A 22396-nucleotide genomic window follows, 5' to 3' on the forward strand; every position below is an offset into this window, starting at 1 on the left:
ACTCTGAATTATGAAGTATAAATGTCTATAGAAGAGAATATCAAAGTCAGTTAAATTTGCTAAATTCTTCTTAACCATTTGAGTTGTATATATACAACAAAGCAACTTTTCATGTTATTGAGAGTTTATAGATATATTTCATCAAACTTAACAGATTTAAGAAATTTAGGTTACTTTTAGGTAAATGGATAGAATGTTTTGCACAAATCTGGGTTTCCTCCCTGTCTCTCCTTGATTTCTATAATCTATAAATATATTTATTTATTTTATATTGTCATTTTTATATGATCATTAGATAACTGTTTCAGTTAATATTGATAAGGAGCCAGGTGAATATTTAAATCCTGCACCAAGGGCTACTCCTCTTGATCCAGTTGAAATTGATTGCTAAGATACTGAAGTATGTTAACTTTACCAGATCTCAGTTGTTTACATCTAGTTTCCTATACCTTCAAGCATCCAGACATCAAGCATCTAAATCCTTGGAGAAGGAAACATGGACTGCAGCAATATTTGCAAAAGAGTCAAGATGGTAGTTGCAGAAGTGCCATTGTAACCTTGCTCCTTTTTCACTTACATGCAATGTTGTTTTGACTTATTTTGAGCAGACACTACTGCCTCAGACAGACTATATCTTTGTTAACTCTCCCATCACAGTTACACCATATTGGGAGCTCTGCCTTTCCTGATTATTCCCAGCTCTAGCAATAGTTCCGTCTCTTCCTCATTCAAGAATTTGTAAAGAGATAAACACTTACTATGTTATGTCATATGATCCAATCAAAGCAGAAATAGTAAACCATTTAAACTGGAAATTAAGAATAAGAAATGTGTTAAATTAATTTTCACTCTCTTATTTTTCTAAATTTACTTTATTTACCCCATTTGTGCATCTGTTTGAAGTTTCACAATATGTGTTTATTCATATGCAAGATTGCCTAATATATGTAATTCTATTTACTTACTTTTAAGTTCAATACAACATGCCTGCTGGGAGATTACTGCAAGTACAGCATCTAAAGTTTCCTGATGGCTGAATTGACTGAAAGTAAATAAATGCTAATGCTATTATTAAAGTCTGCAAATACCCATAGATTTCATGCTGTACAAATTCAACAGCAAACTTTACAGGCCTTGTTTCATAGTCAATATCTGGGAATAAGGGAAGGAGGAGAAGAAGAAGAAGATCTAAGCCGTGACCTTTTCTAAATAACATGCTGATATAGAGTTCAAAGCAGTGAAGTCTTTTGCTATCAGGCATATAATCTTCCTGCAAAAACATACATCACTACCACATGAAATGTATCTATAAAGATTATTGAATTACATGAACTACACACAGATTTCTTATCTTTCTTATGAATCTTCACCCTTTGTGAACATTGTTACCATCAATCCAGTTATAATGTAAAATTGTTTATTTAATTTGAACTCTTGAAGAGAAAGCTGAAAACTGAAAGGAATACCAATTTGTCAGATTGTAATTATCTGGGCTGTATTTGGTGTGTATATAAGGTACCGGTAAAGGTAACGGTAAAGGTAAAGGTAAAGGTAAAGATAAAGGTAAAAGTTCCCCTTGCACATACGTGCTAGTCGTTCCTAACTCTAGGGGGCGGTGCTCGTCTCCATTTCTAAGCCGAAGAGCCAGTGTTATCTGATGATGATTCCGTAGTCATGTGGCCGGCATGACTAAACGCCAAAGGCACACGGAGCACTGTTATCTTCCCACCAAAGTGGTTCCTATTTTTCTACTTGCATTTTTATGTGCTTTCAAACTGCTAGGTTGGCAGAAGCTGGGACCAATAGCGGGAGCTCACTCCGTTATGCACCACCGAATTGTTGACCTTTCTCATTGACAAGTTCAGTGTCTTAGCCACTGAGCTACCACATCCCCATGTGTGTATGTATGTGCCTTCAAAGTTAACCTCGACTTCTGGCAACTACTGCGAGTCTCTGCAGTTTTCTTGGCAACATTTTTGGAAGTGGTTTTCACTGCCTTCTTCCTAGAGTTGAGAAAGAGAATTGCTGCCCACAGTTGGCTTCCTATCTAATGCAGGATTAGATCTTGCCTTTTCCATTTTGTATCCCAGTGCCTTGAACCACCATTCCAAAGTGGCTCTCATTTCAGTATTATCAATTCCAATTTTATCAAATGAATGAAATAAGAATAGTATGAGTCATTCTTTTCAACTTTCTCAAAATCAAAATCAAATGTATGTTCTGATAAAAACCTTAGCTTTTGCTCTGCAGGAACAGCTTTACAATCACTATTTTATCACTTTGGCTTGCCTACCTAGTTTCCATTTCATCTATCTTTAACAGCAGTACATGTTATGGGAAGGCTATTAGGTTGCTTCAGGTAATGTTATTTCAGTAAGATTCTGCTTCTTTTTCACCATAGTATTTTACCACACTGAACCTATTTTTTTTCATAATTTCTGGTAGCTTTCTCATATTTACTATTAAACTGAAAAGAATATTTGTGAATCAGATCCTTGTAAAAATCACATTACATTTCAATGGTGAAATGACAAACATAAGATAAAAGATGAAAGCATATTGAGAATTTGGTAGTAATCTACTACCATGTATTTCCAATTATTAAAGTAACTATTATGTTCACAAAATAAATTAGCAAGTAAAAAAATAAATGAAAGTACAGATGATTCCTCCATTATGACTTGTATGAAATGTAATGAAAATTGTTGCTGTATAGCAATGCCACTGTTTCTTGCCATGATACTTTGAACATCATTTTGTATGTTTCTATTCCGAGGATGCTGCCTGATCCCACACTTAGGTCCTAAAACCCTTTGATGTTTAGAATCTTTGCATTGTTATATTAAGGTACATCAATGACAGTTTTTCATTTGAATAAATTCCCCACTGAAGGCCTTTTAGCTGCCCCTGCATCTTTCTTTCTTTTTCTTCCATAAAAAAATAGCAACTTCATATACAGTATTGAACCTCTTCAGCAGAAATGTTCTTCTAGTAAAAAACTAATTATGTATACGATCAAAATGCAGTGAAAACCACACAAATGTTAGAAGACCAGAATAGGAAAAATCCCTAGTTATTGATATCATGCAATTCAAAGGTAAGAAGAACAAGATCATACTTTTTTCAAAGTTTACTGTTACAGTTTAAGTAACAAGAAAGTAACAAATAATAAGTGAAAGAAATAAAAAACATGAGATAAAAGTAAACAGAAATATTAACTATATGCAGTTTACTTCACATTAAAATACCTGTTCATATTTTTGTTGGTAAACCATCCTAGCTTTCACTAAACCTTAAATAAACCTAAACCTAAAATAAATAAAATAAATATAACATAATAAAATAAATAAATAAATAAATAAATAAATAAATTAAAAATAAACCTAAACCTTAATCCTAAAATAGTTTAGCTTTCACTAAACTATTGCCTCATCATTACCTTTTGTTTTTTTAAATTTCTTGCCTCTTAAGAATCTTGCCAATTTCACTAGTTTTACTCAATTAAATCCTTTCTTTGATTTGAGAGAAATTTAATTTACTTTAACATGCTGATGCTTCATGAGCAGAAACCAAAGCTGTTATTCTGTAAGTCAAAATCTAATTTTTGTAGTCTTTTTCACTAATTCATTGTGATTACTTAAAAAGGACAGTGAAGACACACCAAAGAGTCCTATCTCCAATATATCTTTGATTCCCAATTTTAATATGTTTAACTTTTAGACCTGAGTAAGGCTTTTCTCTCTGTTTTACATACCCATTTTTTTGCCAAACTCTCACTGACACAGATTAGATTCCCCAAATATATGACAGTAACTTTCAATGTTATGTGAATGGGTACTTTAGCTAAGATCTCAAACAGTTCCCTAACACTATAAAATTCAACACCTAGGCTTACAAGTAGTTCTCAACTTGCATCTATTTGTTTGGTGACCATTTATAGTTATGACAGCAGTAAAAAAAATGGATGTACGATCCTAGCACTCATGCAGTCACATGATCACAATCCAAGCACTTGGGCATCTAGCTCATGATTACAACATGACAGGGAACCTATGGTCATATGATCATATTTATCCTGCCAGTTTCTGACAAGCAAAGTCAATGTGGAAGCCAACATGAATTATTGCAAATCAGTCTGGTAAATCTCTCCTATTTTTCTTTCACCTACAGCATACCTCCACCTGCAGGCAGCCTGCACCAGTGGTGGGTTGCCCCTGGTTCACACCGGATCTATAGAACCAGTAGTAAAACTGGCAGGAGGCCCCGCCCACTGACCCTGATGTCATGAAAATGCTTCTGCGCATGCGCAGAAGAGCATGCGGCCCATTGCAAACCGGTAGTAAAGGTAAGTAGAACCAATCCCCTGGCCTGCACCAGCACTCCCCAGTCTCCCCTGACATACATATGGCTTGCATCAGCCCTCTCAGGAGCTCACCTACCGTCCACAGCACTCCCATATCCTGTACCTGGGACTCCCACTTCTTCCCGCTTAAAGACCCAGACATCCGGGTTTATAACAGCAACTTGGACTGCTGGGGCTGGCATCTCTAATTGATGCAGTCATGTGACATGACACTTTATGATTGCATGGCTTAAAATAGGCAAGCCCCATCCCAAATGCCATCCTAACCCATGTACTATTTGTAACATAACCCAAGGACTATCTGTATTCTTCTCTCAATCCAATTTTTTTAAAAAATAAATGCCGAACCTGGATTTTTCTCTCTTCCTCCTGTACTAAAACAAATGTTAATATATTATATTTATATTTACTATCTGGTAAATGTTAGTTAGGCTAAGTCTGCCAAAATATGTGTACTTAGGTAACTAAATTTCTTTTATTACAGGCCCTGTAATCTGACCCTGTAATGGAAGTAATGTCATATAGTATTTAACTCTGACATTTGGGATTTGCCCTAGAAGATGGTCTTCCTTTTACTTAAGTGCCATTACTTTTATGTAGTCCATTTTCATTGCATTTAGTCCTATTTTAGTAATAATGCTTGCATGATTTACCAGGCAAATGCAATCTTTGCCCTGAATGGCACAGTGCAAGAAAAAATGGAAGCTGTTAAGAGGCAGAATGGCAAAAAAGTATTATTGACCTATGCTGGCAGCCATGTGTTTCAATTATTTTCAAGAATCCATTTGTCAAATAAGTGAAGCGATGTGGGACGCCAAGTTCAAGCTGGGGTTAGTGCCTTACTCCATCTGATATGATGTATCTTCTGTAGCCATTTAATTGAATTACCCAATTTATTTTTCAAGCAACAATGCTCTACCAAGAGCCATGACATTAAACAATTAAATATGAGTTTAAAAGTCTGCATTTTGTGCAGTTCATCATTTCACTGCAGCACAGAATGAATCTTAGGAGCCTGCAGAATTCTGACATGGTGAAAGATGCTTCCTTGGAGGGGGAGGGAGGGGAAGGAGAGAAGGAGAGAGAAGAGAGGCAGGGTCTAAAGGGCCGTTGCATGCAGATGAAAAGCCAAGCAGGCATCCTGCTTCACTTCTGCTTCCAATTTTCACTTGTTAGTTGCTTGCCCTGTAGCATCTCTAGAGAAAACTGTGGAGCTTTATTAACGTTGTGCATTGATTTTCTTGTATTTAAGCACCATAATTTCTGCTAGAGAATTGGGGGGAAAAATATCTAAAGGAAAAAGAAATGAAGTTGGGTCCTTATAATAAAGTAGGATCAGAGGAATAACAGATTGGCCTAGTCATGCAAATAAGCTACTTTTTCAGTTATGAATGCTCTGTTAGCTTTTAGGGCATTTACTAAAGTACAGGTTTGTATCTTAAACTAAATTAAGTAAATTAATCTATGGAAAATTTCCTATGCCCTCCTGTCTTTCTTCTATAGTCAATCACAGCTCCTAAAACATTAATATTATTGATGAATATTCTCACACTCATACCATCCTCACAAAGGTTTATAGGTATCTATTGGGGCCAGGATTTAATTTAATTTGTCAATTTAAATTAATTTTGCCAAAGAACCATACCATACTGAGGTCTTGAATTATATATTATGCAGCTTACTGAAAATATGTGAAGCTCCAAAACTATTACTCTTATCTACATTTGGCAGGAAGTCCCACTTAAATGATTATATTAATTATTTTAAATTTGGAATTAAATTCAGTAGCATAATTTTTTAATGCAACCCTAGTGGAAACAACAACCATTTTCACAAGATACACTAGTGAGTTTCCTTAGCTCCCACCCTTTTTTTCCCCCAATGAATTTTGTGCAGAAAAGCCTTCTGTGGGATTATGAAACTTCCTTAACTCTAAACAAGCTAATTTTTATATTGCTTGAAGCAAATTACAATGTGCAGTAGACTTCCTCTGTGACCCTAGTTTGTTGTTTTGTTCTATTTGGACAATAATTCAAATAATTCATTGGCCAATTTGGAAGACTTTGTGAAGTTTCAACTGTGTCTCTGTTCTTAAAGATACAATTTTGATCTGGGAGAATAATTACTAGAACAGAGAGAACAGCAATGACTTCTGGTTTTTTATTTTTTCAATTAACATTCAACAATTAAATTTTAATATGGTCAGGGAATTGTTCAGAACTTTTTGTATGTGGATACTGCACCTTTAATTATCTGCCCTCTGGTGCCAAACCTCTTCTTTGAGTAGCTCTATAAAAGATTATTGCAGCTAGTGACTGAGCAAATTAGTACTTGAGTTTGGGTGAAAAACGTCTTTATTAGTCCTAAAACTGAAGTCACTGAGCATTCCCCAAAGGCGTGATTTTGTTTGATGAATAAATCTAGTAATTATCCTGCTGTTAGGGCTGCACCGCAAATGTCATAAGCAGATAAACAGAGGGAGCAAGCCTTCCGTAAATTCTCTAATTATCTATGTTGGACCACTTATTGCCTGCAGATGATTTATGAATATATGGATATATCCTTAAGTATGTTCATCGGAGTTCACAGATGCAAATAATTAAGGCAATATTCATTTTCAAAAAGAAAGAGATAAGACAGTGTTGTGACAGGTTAAGGTCATTTCAGTATAAAGCTATAGCCTACATTTTTGTTACATAAGAGAAAAATGTAGACACCATTTACTTGATTTGGCTCTTTCATGGAGTTATTCCAGATTTAACTTTTCATTTGTTGTCATTTGCCACAACTGGGACCTATCCAACAATGCTAAGTATTTGCAGTACTGGACTGGACACCTTTGTCCACAAAATGGAAAATTGTCCTGTCACTATAATTTGGCAACAGCCCTTGGAGAAAGACCATCTGCATATGTACATACATGCTCATTGACATGGAGGGGACCTAAAAGAAGCAGTGGAAAGCATAATGCAGTGTCTTTATTCCAGGAATAAAGAATTTGGAAGGAGTGTTTTGGTCACTCCACAAACTTGAAGGTTCAAGTAAGTAAAGTCTATACACACAAACATGGAGTTCCCTCAAGGGCAAAAAAAAAGAAAGAAAAAGGAAAGGAAAGGAAAGGAAACTCTGCATCTTCTTGCTACCAAAAAATGCTGTGAAAGAAATGGTTAGGCCAGCAGAAAGAGTTCTTGTAATGTTGCAGCAATCTTCCATCTCAATGTTAGCTTCCTCAAGATAACCTAGCTGTTAATGAAAAAGTAGCATTGAGCATGAGCCACGGTGGTGCAGTGATTAGAGTGCAGTACTGTAGCCTGCTTTTGCTGATTGCCAGCTGCCTGCAATTTGGCAGATCAAATCTCACTAGGTTCAAGGTTGACTCAGCCTTCCATCCTTCCGAGGTTGGTAAAATGAGGACCCAGATTGTTGGGGGCAATATGCTGACTTTGTACAGGTGGCATGTAAGTGCTATTGCTATTGGGCAAGAGGCAAGAAGGAAGCAAGGTAAGATGGCTACATGGGAGCCACAGGTCTCATGACAAATAGGGCAAATAAAGAGAGCCAATGTCCAGGAGTCAAAATAAAGAAGAAAATAAAATGATTAACAGCCCTGATGAGAAGAAGCAATTGGAAAAGAGACAACCCCTGAGATAACTGAGGAAAAAAAGGAGTTTGTTTCTTATCTCAGAATTTATTTGAGGTAAAGTTCTTCTAAATGTTTCCCTCAGTTGGAGCAAATATTTGAAGAGAAGACTCAAAAAACCTAGTCAGGAAGAAGCATGCAGAAAATATGAAGAAAAAGTAAAGACTTTGACTGAAATAGAAAGCAGAAACTAAAAAAACATAAAAGGATAAAAACTATGTATAACTCTTTAGAGGGATACTGTACATTGATTAAGATAACAGAAATATAGATCAACAATAAAAAATGGAATTAATAGAACTAAACTATAAAAATGTAGTGAACTTCAAAGAAAACAGTATAGATAAGGATGTTATAGATAATAGTTAAAATAGAAAATAGCTTTATTTTTAAGATTCATTTCTACAATAGTTGTAGGCATTTGTAAGTTACAATTGCCTTTTCTTTTTGGGGGTAAGCTTTCTTTTTCTAAAAAAATCTCTCCCCACTCTCCCACTACTGAGGGGCATTTTCAAATTTCTAATGCTGTCTGTGGATCAAACTGGTTTATTGGTGTTCAAAAAAATCACCAGTGACAGATTGCCAGTTAGATTTGGAGGAGTTGTAATTTATATCTCAGTGAAAAGCATATTGGATACTTACTGGGCCAGGCTAACATATTTCCAAATCAAATACTGGTAAATCCTCGACTTATGACCACAATTGAGCCCAAAATTTATGTTGCTAAGCAAGACAGTTGTTAAGTGAGCTTAACCCATTTTCCACCTTTTTTTGCTACAGCTGTTAAATGAATCGCTGCAGTTGTTAAATTAGTAACACAAGTGCTAAGTGAATCAGTCTTCCCTATAATTTTGCTTGTCATAAAAGGTAATAAAAGGTTATCACATGACCCTGGGACACTGCCACTATAATAAATATGAGTCAATTGCCCAATGTCCAAATTTTGATCTCTTGACCATGGATATGCGGTGATAGTCATAAGTGTGAAAACTCATTTTTTTCAGTGCCATTGTAACTTTGAACAATTCTTGTTAGTTGAGGACTACCTGTATGCACATACTTTAAGAGGTATGCCTTGAACAATTGCCTTGCTTACCTTTCTCTGTCTGCCCCCCTCCCATTTTCCAAACTTTTCCTATACAGAAAAACATTTTTTCAGCTTTTGATCTGATATTGTTGTCCAGACTGTGTTATTACCTTTACTGAACTTTTAAAAGCTATATTTCATAAAAGATTTATTATTTATTTATTAGTTTGATTTATATGCCACCCTTCTCCGGAGACTCAGGGCGGCTTACAATGCTTTTAAGCAATAGCCTTCATACTTTTGTATATACCTGCTTAGTAGGGCTTTTGCCCCCCCGCCCCCCCCCAAGCGGTGTTCCTTTTTATACAAAGTCAGCTTATTGCCCCCACAAACCGGGTCCTCATTTTACCTACCTCGGAAGGATGGAAGGCTGAGTCAACTTTGAGCCTGGTGAGAATTGAACTCGCAGTAATTGCAGGCAGCTGGCAACTAAATACTACTTTAACAGTAGTTTAGTCCACTGCACCACCAGGCTCCAAAATTTGCAGAAATTTTGGTTTTATTTTCAGCAACATCAGTTGATGATGAATACTGTGTAATAAATAAAAATAATCTACCACAGCTTCTCGCAGGGGCAAAATAAAGCAATCCACCGAATGGGCTTGGGCCAAAATGGTAGTAATGAACAGAATCTATTAGGATCTGTCATTCATTGTCCCAAAAATTTAATTTTTTTAAAAAAATTGTTATAAACTGAAACTTGGTTATGTATTTGAAAAAGATTTGTGCAAGAAAGCATGTATTACACATATTTTTTTGAAAATCTTAATCAATGAAAGTTGCACACAAGCTTTCTTGTTAGAAAAAATGCATAAAGCATAGTTTTTCTTATTTTTGATTAGGAAATTGTAAAAAGATTGTCAGAGCAAATAATTTGTGAAAACCATGAGTACTGAACCAGATTTATAATGATCTGGACATCTGAAGCTAAATGTGCAGATAATGGTCACTTTTTGAACATTCATATGGTGCTTTGAATATTCAGTGCACTTCCTTGTAGCACAGCGTTAAAACCTGTTCTTTTCTTTCTTTCTTTCTTTCTTTTTTCTTTTTGCCCTAAGGCAGACAAAATTATGGCTTGAATAGACCATTTTCCTTTCTTTACCACAAGAGCAGAAAGAACATATGGGGTCTGTGTTCATCCATAGTGTAGAAATGTAAGCACAGAACTGTGAAAGCTTTTATATTGCCAAGGCTCCAAATACAGGACACATAAGGTACTGTACAGTTTTGTGTTATGTATTAAAAGATTATTTCTATTGCTTTTTATACAATGAACTTGCCTGTGGCAGATGAAGAGGTATCCAGGTGGAAAAATAGATACTATTTTCCCCTTCTTTTCCTTCTCTCTTCCCTTGTTGTGGTGCATGTGCATGTGTGATACTTCTGCATGTGTTAGCCTGCTACTACTTCAGCAAGGAGAATAAGCTTCAAATGGATTTCACCAGAATCTTTATCATAAGTTACTGGGCACAAGTACAAGGAGTTTGTGCATTTTTAATATAGCCAAACAGCTATTAATCATTTGTGCCACATGTCTCATTCATGTAGGACTCAATCTCTTCTCTCTTTGAAAGAATCCACAATCAGAACTGCAGATCAGTTTGAAAAGAAGAATGCTGGCCATACTGCAATACTAGCATGCTTAGTTTCATTCACATAAGCAATCAGCTCAGTTTCTAAAAGGATTTCCAAGTATATGTTGTTCCTTTAAATGAAAGGAACATAAAATTTACAGGCATTTCAGTATGGCACTGTTATTATGAACATCACCTGTATTAAATACAGCGGCTCACTGGATTTCCATGAAAGCACTTATAGACAGTAATACGATATTAAATTTGTATCAGGAAGATCCAGGTTCAAATCTCTATTTGATCATAATCTCAGTATAAGACTTTGTAGGAGTCATACTTTATTTCACTCCAATTTACCTCACAAAGTTATAGCTATAGGGATAAAAGGAGAGGACATCCACTGGAGCTCTTAAATGGGACACAAGATGTAACTGTACTAAATAAAAAATAGAGGTAATCCTGGACTTACAAGTTTGTTTAGTGACCGTTCAAAGTTACAACTGCACTGAAAAATGTGACCTATTTTTTCATTTTTTTTTCATTTTTATTAAATTTGTATACCGCCCTACTCCCGAAGGACTCAGGGCGGTGAACAGCCATAAAATAAAACATGTAGATACAAAATTTAAAATAGAGATAAAACTAATTAAATAAATTTGGCTGAGACATTTTAAAACCCCAATAAATTAAAACCAAATTTAAAATTCCATTTAAAAGAGGAAAAGTTTAGGTCAGGCCTATGACTGTTTTTCACAGTTACAACCTTTGCACTTTCCCATGATGATGTGATCAAAATTCAGTAGCTTGGCAACTGGTTCATATTTGTGACTATTGCTATGTCCCGAGGTCAAGTGATAACTTTTGAGACCTTCTGACAAGCAAAGTCGATGGGTAAACCAGAGTCACTTAACAACCTGGTTACTAACTTATCAACTGCAAATGGGGCAAAAATCGTAAAATGGGGCAAAACTCACTTAACAGACATCTCACTTAATCACAAAAATTTTGGGCTCAGTTGTGGTTGTAAGTTGAGGACTATCTGTAATACGTTGCAATCAAGATACTAACTAACCATAAGTAACTGTTGTCAAATCATTTAAGAACTCAGTAGCATTTAAACGCTTTCTTGGTGTTTTTCCTTCTACCTCAACTGTTATTGTTCTTCCTAATATTAAAGTTGTAGATTGAAATTATTGCTAAAGCACTGAACTGTCAGTTTACTCATACATGCAAGGCTGCAAAGAAAAATACGGTATACAAGTATTAAATCAGCGCCATTGATTTTTGCAGGTCATGAAGCTGCACTAACAGACTGGTATCTTAACATCAATGTTAGGAATGTCAGGCAGCTCTCTAGATTTCCCTTTTGGTGCATTTCATTGCATTATTAATTAGCAGCTTATGTGTGTCATTTGTATGTGTATGTAGGCACATTCATGTATGAAAAAAGTTGTTATCCACAATTTATTTATTTATTTATTTTATTTACCAAAAATTTATATGCCGCCCTTCTCCCTAAGGACTCAGGGCAGCGAACACAAGTTAAAAACATACAATAATAAAAAGTCAGTGATTAAAACCCAGATTAAAACAACAACAATCAAAATAATAAAACCCAAGAATCAGGGTCAACCCATTTGTTGGAACAGCCAAGTCTTTAAATCCCGACGGGAGGAGAGGAAGTCCGAAGCTCGGTGGGTAACTCGTTCCAAAGGATAGGGGCGCCTACAGAGAACTCTCTACCCCTGGACGTCGCCAGCCGACATTGTCTGGCTGACAGTACCCTGAGCAGGGCAGCCCTGTGAGGGCGGACAGGACGGTGGGAGGCAGGTAGGAGATGGTCCTGCAAATACCCCGGACCTAAGCCATGTAGGGCTTTAAAGGTAAGTACCAGCACCTTGAAGCGGATCCGGAGGACCACTGGTAGCCTGTGCAGCTCGCGTAGGAGAGGTGTTACCCGGGAGTAACGGGGAGCTCCCGTAACCACCTGCGCAGCCGCATTCTGGACCAGCTGGAGCCTCCGGGTGCACTTCAAGGGCAGCCCCATGTAGAGGGAGTAATATAATATAACATCATCCTTTACTACAAGTTGTAGGGAAAAAAACCAGCACAAATGTTTTCCTGGATAGATAATTTTGAAAGCTCATATTTTTCACTTTACATTGTCTTCAAATAATATATAAGCACAAGGAATGTAAGTGTAGAATCTGTCATGCATGTATAATTATAGAAAGACATACAGGCTTAAGTCATTGTCTTAAACATAATATTCAAAGAGAAGAGACATGCACACATGCACAGACCAAGGTATTTTTATTGTCTAATTCAGAATAGCGATGCCATCTAACCATCACAAGAAATTAAAAATATGTTTAGTGTTTTGATATGGAGCTTCCACAAAAGAGAATATATATAGCTCAGGGTTAAGCATGTAGTCCTTGGTGTTCTCTGAATCAAATGCAATTACATTGTCTAGTCTACATCTCTATATCAATAGGGAGCCAATTCAAAAGCTGATACCAATTCTCACCAGTGATACACAGATTTTCAGAAAATCCACTTTGTTCATTTTTGCATTTCTAAGGGGATTCTAAAAACTCATAGGGAATGCAATTTTTATAGTCACCCAATGGGCCCAGTACAACAACACTTTTATTTTCTTCTTCTCAGGAAAGCTTATTTCTGACTTGCTTCATTCAGGGCTTTTATGACCTCTCTCTATGGGATTCAGTTAAAGCCCACTTCATTAGACTCCTTACATCAAACACAAGTCTACAACATGCTCATGAAGTGTAAACCATCTAGATCAGCAGTCTATCATCCAGGTAACTCAGTTCCCAACACCTATGTTTACATTAGTTTACATTACATTACATTATTTATTTATAAAATTTATTGATTACTACCCCCGTCTTATTGCAAGGTTCCTCCTCCTCCTCCTCTTCCTCCTCTTCCTCCTCCAAAAAAAGTACTGCTGTCTTGATCTTCATTCTCTCATCTACAGAGATATTGCCAATCATTCAATTTTCTGCTTTTTTCTTCAGGTACCACAACAAGCTTATCCTTGCTGAATATGAAAACCAGAATATTTTCAGGCAGGAACAGGGGTGGGTTCTATTTACCTTTACTACCGGTTCACAATGGGGCCACACACGCACGCTCGCTTCACTCGCGTGCACGCACACTCTTCTGCGCATGCGCAGAAGCATTTTGATGATGTTGGAGTCGGTGGGCAGAGCCTCCTGCCGGTTTTACTACCAGTTCTGTAGAACCGGTGTGAACCGGGGGCAACCCACCACTGGGCAGGAACGTAAACTTTGCTCAAATATCACAGTTCATGATTGTATGGTATTTATCCATTAATCTTTATGTTTATTTTTTCACTATAATCATCAGTTAAATTTTGATAATTCTTCTTGTTCTACTCTGAGGCTCTCATTAGTGCCACTACACTTCAAATGTTTTATTAAATATTTTAGGGTTGCTGCTTGGAATCTGGTAACTTCAGTATCTTCTTACTTAGCAGAAATAGATTACTCCTTACTTAGCAGGAAGCAGTTATTCACACGGGATAATCAGTAGTATCAGGACAAACTTTTCATATTCAGCTCTCACCGCTGAGCATGCACTCTTTTAGGTCACTTCATTTTCTTTGTTTCTTTCCCCTATTGAACTTCACTTGCAACTTTCTTCTTGTCTTCCATTTTTCTAAGACAATTTAATATTCCAAATCAAAAACTTGAAAGGTTTAGAGCTGAAGAACTGATATAGGGGTTTCTAAAAACATAAAAAATCAGGATCAATATCCTGTGTTGTCTACCCCATATATCAGTGATGGTTAACCTTTTTGGCACTGAGTGCCGAAACTCAAGTGTGTGTGTGTGCACGCACATGCGTGCGCGCCGGAGTGCCAGAGCCCAGAAGAGAGCAATTGGCCAGTGTGCATGCCTGCAGCAGCCAGTTACTCTTCTGGGTTCCATTGTGCGCATGTGCACCGGCCAGATGGTCTCTTTCAGGTTCCGGCGTGTGCATGCTCACCGGCCAGCTGGTCTTCATGCGAAGACCAGCTGACTGGCACATATCGCATGCTGGAACCCAGAAGAAACCAGCTGGTGATGGCGTGTATGCCCACAGAGAGGGCTCTGTGTGCCACCTATGGCATGTGTTCCATAGGTTCGCCATCACGGCCATATATTTGCATAAATAATAAAATCTATGCAAATATTAAATGTCAAACCATCTTGTACAAATATAAGTTCTGATAATTCTGAACAAATATTTTCTTTTGATCTCTATTTGAAACCTTGTTTCTATGTACTTTTTTTCATAAATTCTTTCATAATTGTCAGAATTTTATAACAGAGGCAACTCATATATTGTGATAGCTACCAGATCAGCCCCTTGGAAGACAGATGAAAATTCCCTTGTTTCAACCAGAGCAGCTGAGTTTGTTCCTGATGAAAACTGTAAGGAAAATATTTCCTGTATACATTTTTGTCAATTTATGCTATTAAGAGTGATACACACACACACACACACACACACACACACACACACACACAGACAGACACTACCAGTGTCATAAGAAATTTGTTTTGAAAAATATTACAGCATTTAGTGATCGAACTGTCAATTCAGTTTGCCACTGATATGTGATTATTTTGGTGGCCATAGCAAAGCCTCCCAGTGGCTTCTTGAATTCTGTGGCTGATAGCACTTCATCTCTCTTGTCTCTGTACCATAATGAGAAATTTTCAGAAGGATTTTTCCAAGCCCTTCTTTGTAAAAAAAAAAAAAAAAAAAATCTGACTATTCTTCAAATAAATTTTGATACAGCAATCAAACAGGATCTCCGGTCCACTTCAAGTTCCTTCAGGACTAATTATATACTGAGAATATGTAGTTGCAGTTAATAAGCTTAGATACTAGGGGGAAATAATCAGTGGAAAAATATACCACAGATAATTAATAAAAATCAATTAGTTTGTTAATGAGTACTCTACTGTTACCCAAAGTAGTAGAAACCAATTGGGGAAAAAAGACCTCAATATCTCTGAATAGGATGATCAGAAACTCTGCATCCTGCTGAGAATTTGAAAGGTAATAACGGAAGCAACAGCACTGCTTGGGTTAAAACTAGTTAAATTTCCTCATGAGGTTTCAGATCCTCCAGCTAATATATCTAGTAAAAAGTGATTCACCTTTACTGTATGCTATAAAGCATTGTGTGATGCCTTAAGTATATTGCTCATTGCCCCGTATTAAAAGCAAAACCCATAGTTGTAAATGTCAGTGGCTAAGATGGTTAGAGCCCTTGCATCTCCTCGCATTTCTGTAAAAGCTGGAAACACCCATTACCTTGGCAATGACTTTAAAATAACATTTTGCATTTAGACATATAAATGGCATAAAGTCAAACATGAACTGACAATAAAACACAGAATCTGCCTTCAAATAGTTCTTGAAGGTTCACAAGCATTACTTTGTGATTTCGAGCCATTTTGTAATACGGAAAATATTCCTATTGTTTGCTGTATTTGGCTGGATTCTTGCTATATATTACTGTGTAGTATGTAAGATATTTCTTCTAATTTCTAAAACAGAAATAAAAATAATTGTTCTTCTGAATCTGTTTATTGCATTCAGTTCTGTGTGAATCATAAAATATAATGTCTATTTTACTAACCTGGCAGTAGCTTTGGTATCATGGGTTATTATATGCTTGGCTACATAAACAAGAAGAACATACCCCGCCTTCCCCCAATAAAAGCCAAAATGAGGTTAGAGGCTAATATCAAGGCAACTTGGTAGAGGTTTAGTTCAGCTGCAGAAACATCTGAAGATTAGGAATAAGACTCTGCTACTGAAAAACTATAATGACTCCATCTGAAGCCCTAGAAACGAAGATTCTTAGCAGTTGCTACCAATCTAAGGATATATACTGGAGAAACAGAAGCCAAAAGATAAATGCCTTGTTCTCCAAAGAACCATCCAAGGTGTATTCCCAATCACAGTGAAATAACACAGTAACAGCAGAGCCACCAACAGCAGAAACTGAACAGTATTGGAAGAACATATGGGAGAAAGAGAAGACACATAGCACCAGTCAAAGTGATTGCAGGACCGGAGAGCAGACCACAGCAATCTCCCAGAACAGGAACCAATCACCATCACATTAGCAGGCATGAACAGCAGATCAACAATGTAAAGAGCTGCATAGCATTTGGCTTAGATATGATCCACACTTACTGGCTAAAGAAACTCACCTAGCAGCAGAAATGTGGAAGAAGACCAGTCAGAGCTCACAGGTGGAGTTAAATGCATCATCAGTTTAGAGTCTTTGCATTGCCACAAGAGATCCAAGTCCAGCCCCTCTTGAATTCTATTGACCCTTATCTAGCAGCACTTTAATGATGAATTTTAGTTGATTAAATCCTTGTGTATAGGCTTGAATAAACCTTCTACACTACAATCTTACAAATGGTAAGATTCTTTGAGCCTTTGACACAGGCTCTTCTTGGCTCTTTGACACAGATGAACCAGCTACTAGCAGGCCCTCATTCAGACTTCCTAACACAAGGAAAGACAGTGTTGATCATGAAAGATCTCCACAAAGAAACAGCACCATCCCACTGCCAACTAATAACCTCCCACAAAAGTCATATCAAGAATCAGGGCTGCCAAGCTACCGGATGATATGAGTCCAAAACATGAGTACACAACTCATGAGGGCAAGATAGGGGCAACTCCAGAAGTTCAAAAGATCAGTTGCTTATAATCACCCAAGACTTAAGGTTTAGTGGACCAATCTGGGCATAGCCTGGATTGACTACAAGAATGTTAGGAATTATCCAGCCTGACAAGAAGGATGCTGAAGCATATAGTTAATCTGGAGTCACTGCACAGGAATAGAACCAATCCTTCCCCCAAATTCCTTTGAGTCTTATCTATTTGTTCCCAAGAATAGATTGCCAGACTGGGACAATTCTGTATTATAGGTGGAAGATAATAAAGTAATTAGCTTGAACTCTGTACATGTGGATCTAGTTGTTCATGTCTGACATGGAAAGCCTATGAATCCATGCCATATACATGGCTCTGTGAATGCCTGATGCTATACAAAGTCAACAAAGCACTAAGGATCTTCCTCATGAACTCAAGACAACACTGTAAATCAGTTTAGGACATCTTACATAGGTGGCCATCAAGTGTGGCATATACCAAGGTAATATACTGTCCGTAGGGGTGAGAAGGGAATTTTTTTACACACACACAGTATAAATACATACACATTTTATAACCCAACATTTGGTAATATACAGTAACTTTCTATACAATGTCCCATACTAATGTAGATTTTTAACGTGAAATTCCTCTGATGTTAGTTGGCTTTGTGTGTGTGAGGAGCTGGATTATGACTTACGTTAAAACTAAAAAATGGGGAGGGAGAAAGCAGAACATACAGGGAGGCAATGGGATCTGCTATTGGTCCATCAACTACGTCCAGAGTTGTACTCCTCCATTGGGATCTCAGGTCAATTGGCAGAGTCAGATCTTTAGGCTCTTATGGAAGGTTAGGAGGTTAGGGGCAGATCTCATTCAGAGGGGCAAGATGTTCCAAAGGACAAGTGCCATGACAGAGAAAGTTGTTCTTTTGGATCCTGCCAGCCAGAATTCTTTGACTGATGGGATCCTCAGCATTCCTTCTCTGCTGCCATGGGTGGGGCAGCTTGCCCCATTGGGATGAGACAGTTCTTGAAATAACTTGTGCCCATGCAATGTGAGGCTTTAAAGGTAATAGCACTTAGCAATAGCAACAGCAATAGCACTTAGACTTAGATACCACTTTACAGTGCTTTACAGCCCTCTTTAAGTAGTTTACAGAGTCACCCTATTGCCCCCAACAATCTTGGTCTTCATTTTATCCACCTCGGAAGAATGGAAGGCTGAGTCAACCTTGAGCCTGGTGAGATTTGAACTGCCAAATTGCAGGCAGCCGGCAATACTGCACCCTAACCACTGCGCCACCATGGCTCAATAATAACCAATTCCTTTGAATTGCACCTGGAAGCAAACTGGCAGTCAGTGCTGCTCACAAAACAGTGGTGAAATATGGTACATTCTAGGGGCCTGAAAGACTGCCCACTGTTGGGAACAACCAGACAAGCGTTTCAGGGATTGTGAGCGGGGTGGGTTCTCCATCACTTCCTTCCCTGCAGGGATTCCAAGCTAGCCAGTCTTTTAGCTCCAACCCTCAGCTGCAGATTCCACCACAATAGCTCACCAGATGGTGGAGGATGAGTTCACTAGCAGCCTCATGTAGATATTGAAAAGGAATGGACAGAGCGCAAAATCCTGTGACACCCCACATAGTATGAGATGAGATGGGATCTCTTCTCACCAATTACCAGCAATTAGAATCATCCCTGAAGAAAAGGGATGCAACCATTCCGCTAAGTCAATCCAGAAAGATATCATGCTCAATAGCATCAAAAGATGCATAATGGTCAGGAAGGGCAAGAATGGATGGACAACCTTTATCTCCCACTAGACAAAGTTCATCCAAAAGTACAACCAATGCTGTTTCTGACCCGTACTCAGGTCTAAATCCCAACTGAAAAAGATCTAGATAATGCATTTCACCCAAGGTCTTTTAAAGCTGTTGTGCAACTAACTTCCACAGAATGGAGGTGGGAATTAGATATATTGGATAAAATTCTCCGATATAGTACATATATAGATACAAATATATACATATATATATACACATGTACATGTATGTATATATGTATATATATATGTGTGTGTATATATATGTGTGTGTGTATGTGTATATGTATGTGTATATGTGTGTTATATGTGTATATGTATGTGTATATATATGTATATATATGCATATGTAAGTGTTTTTCTTCTAGCCAGATTTTCCCTACGTAACCAAGGTTTTTCTGCAGCCCTAGCTCAGTAGAATCACTGGGAAAAAAAAGAATCACGGAAAAGAATCATGGAAAAAAAGCCCAGAATCGAGTGGATGTGATTCTACTGAGCTAGGGCTGCAGAAAAACCTTGGTTACGTAGGGAAAACCTGGCTAGAAGAAAAACACACATAAACCCTGCGAAGAAGTAAGAAAATAGATATGCATATGTATATATATATATATATATATTTTCTAGTAATGGCTTCCTGAGTTGGCAAAAGTTGCACCAAAATCTGATATTCTTTGGAAGTATTCTTCCATCACAGTTTTTTTAAAAAGTTGGGATGGAGTAGAGACTTGAACATTTTTAATTAGACCCAGAGACACATTATAGCAAGAAACCTGTGATTAAACTAAGCCATTGAGACATCATGCTCAGGAATAGTAATCTGAAAGAACGTTTGCAGTGCAAAGAGGAAAGCTGAATGAATTCATGCTGATGTGGCAGTTATAGACTCCTGAACCCAGTTCTGTATTTTCTAGCTGCTGGCAAAGCTGTGGACACGTCTGGTTACATCAAAATTAAGATATAGTAGACATTAAAATGAAAGCAGGACATGGTAAAGGTAAAGTGAAAGATTTTGCTATTAGGGCTGTGCTTTGATCATGAGGCTTCAAATGTATCTATCATCCTCCATCTGTGAGACAGTATTAAAAGGTTAATGAAGTTTTGTACCTTTTTGAACTTACTGTAACTAAATTGCTGTCTCAGCAAATGCAGAGAATTTCAATACTTTAGGAGTTTTGGTAGCCCCAAAAAGGTTGAAACGTCTTCAGATTTATTTTTAAACATACTTTAATACAGTGCTCAGAAAGGTAACATGCTGATGCCATTGCAAGGGATTCTACTCTTAAAATATATTTCTGCTAAACTGCTCTGTGTTGGAAGCAGTATGACATTGATGCTTATATATAATTTGCAGACCCCCAGGAAAAGAAATGCACACCCTGCTAATGGCTGTAACTAGTTGACTGGTTCACATCAGCCTTGTCGTTAAGGCAAGCAGCATAAGACTGCTGATTTAATAGGGATACTGTCATGGGTTAAATGAGCATAGCTTGAAGAATTATTTTTTTATAAAAAAAAAAAAAAAACCCTGAAAGGTTGTGGCAGTAATAAAAAGGTTGAATGGTAATGCCTCTAATTGAACGGTGAGGCCTCTTTCCTATTAAGTCACTCTTTCATCTGTCTTTTTAATTATTTCATTATCATTTTGTACTGCAGTTCACAATGAAATGACCATTTGTGTTTAAGTGAAAGCTAATTATTAGGACTGAATTATTGTACAGTTTATTGATCCCTATGGTGGATTAAGGGCTTTAAGTTCGTCTAGACAGAATAGTTAGCAAAATGACAAAAGGAAACATATAAGGCCCTTGGGAAGAATCCCTACGCTTCATAAGCAATTAATGCCTGCCAGGTAATGGAATTTAAGTTTATACTAAATCCAGCAGTGCTTTGACATTTCAACTGCCTTATAAACACATTATTCTAATGAAATAAGACTTATGAATTGTGTTAAGGCACAAGTAGAAATAGTTGCAAACCTGGGATATTTTTAGTCCTGATTGATTGAATGAAAAACAGATAATTTTCTCTCTGAATTTGATGAAAAATGAAATGTTCTTGTAGTGTTTATCTCTGTTCATTCTGCCCTCTGTTGATGGATGTGTATTAACTGTTTCCATTTCCCAAAGAACACTAATCTCCCTTATGGATGTGAATAGTATGTAGTGATAAACCAAGGAAAAAGGGAGAACAGAGGACTGCTGAGTAAGAAGCCAAATAGGCCATTCATCTCAATCCAGCACTGGGCAAGTTTAAAAGCAATCTGTCATTATCTTGATGAGCAAGCCACAGCTGTGCTAACTACACAAGCTTTCACTGTTATTTATTAAAAAACATGTCCTTGAGTGGACTATGAAGAAATCAGACAAAATGGATTTACTGAGTTTTCCTCTCTTTGATGACTTCTTGTCCATAGAGATTCCATTTTCAAGTACTTTTTGGGCAAGCTGCCAATTCTTTGTAGCTTAGAAAAAGTCTCTGTGTGTGTGTGTATAATACTTACATACATACATACATACATACTTACATACATACATACATACATACATACATACATACATACATAAATACATAGAGTGGAATTTTAGTGCCTGTTATGGTATTCGGATTTTCTTTTAATCTTTATGGTTTTTTCTGTATAGTTTTCCTTACTATATTTTTTTCTTGGGATACTGATATTTTGGAACAGATAACTTCATGAAATCTTAGTTTGAAATTAAATTAAAACAGAGGCAGAGAAAGAGAGTAAAAACCAAAATGTTATTAAAAGTCATCATAGATCAACCATCCAATATTTTGTAGACATCCGAAAACTTGTATCTACAATGTCAGTTTTTGCAGACAAGAAGAGTTAATTATATTTATTCATAAAGTTAAAACTTCAGTTGGTCAGATAGTACAATGATCTCATAAGAAAGAGAAAAGCAGGATTTTTTCGGTCTGTTATACCACAAAGTGTGACTTATTAAAAACAGCTTCTGATGGTCATTTCAGTTTTAATGTAACTTTCTCCATAACATCAAGAGCTGTAATTCCTCTCCCTCCCAAAATAGGGTCAAACTCATAAAAATAAGTAAACATAATTTCTAATTCATCTTGAAGTTTTAAATTCCTTGGCAATATAACAATGACTGTAGGCAGCATATTTCACGGAAGTCACCAATTAATGTCTATAATTAATT

The 22396-nt window shown here is 36.9% G+C and overlaps 1 long non-coding RNA gene across 1 annotated transcript in view; it reads left to right on the top strand.

The window, feature by feature from the left end:
* The window catches only part of LOC148115091 (uncharacterized), a 222021-nt gene that overhangs the window by 104395 nt on the left and 95230 nt on the right, over positions 1-22396 (top strand). The window contains exon 2 of the long non-coding RNA XR_015732144.1: positions 4171-4345. This is a non-coding gene — a long non-coding RNA (uncharacterized LOC148115091). The remainder of the gene's footprint in view (positions 1-4170; positions 4346-22396) is intronic.

This window comes from Pantherophis guttatus, chromosome 2, assembly GCF_059756535.1.
Source record: "Pantherophis guttatus breed Tessera chromosome 2, ASM5975653v1, whole genome shotgun sequence".
Lineage (NCBI taxonomy): Eukaryota > Metazoa > Chordata > Lepidosauria > Squamata > Colubridae > Pantherophis > Pantherophis guttatus.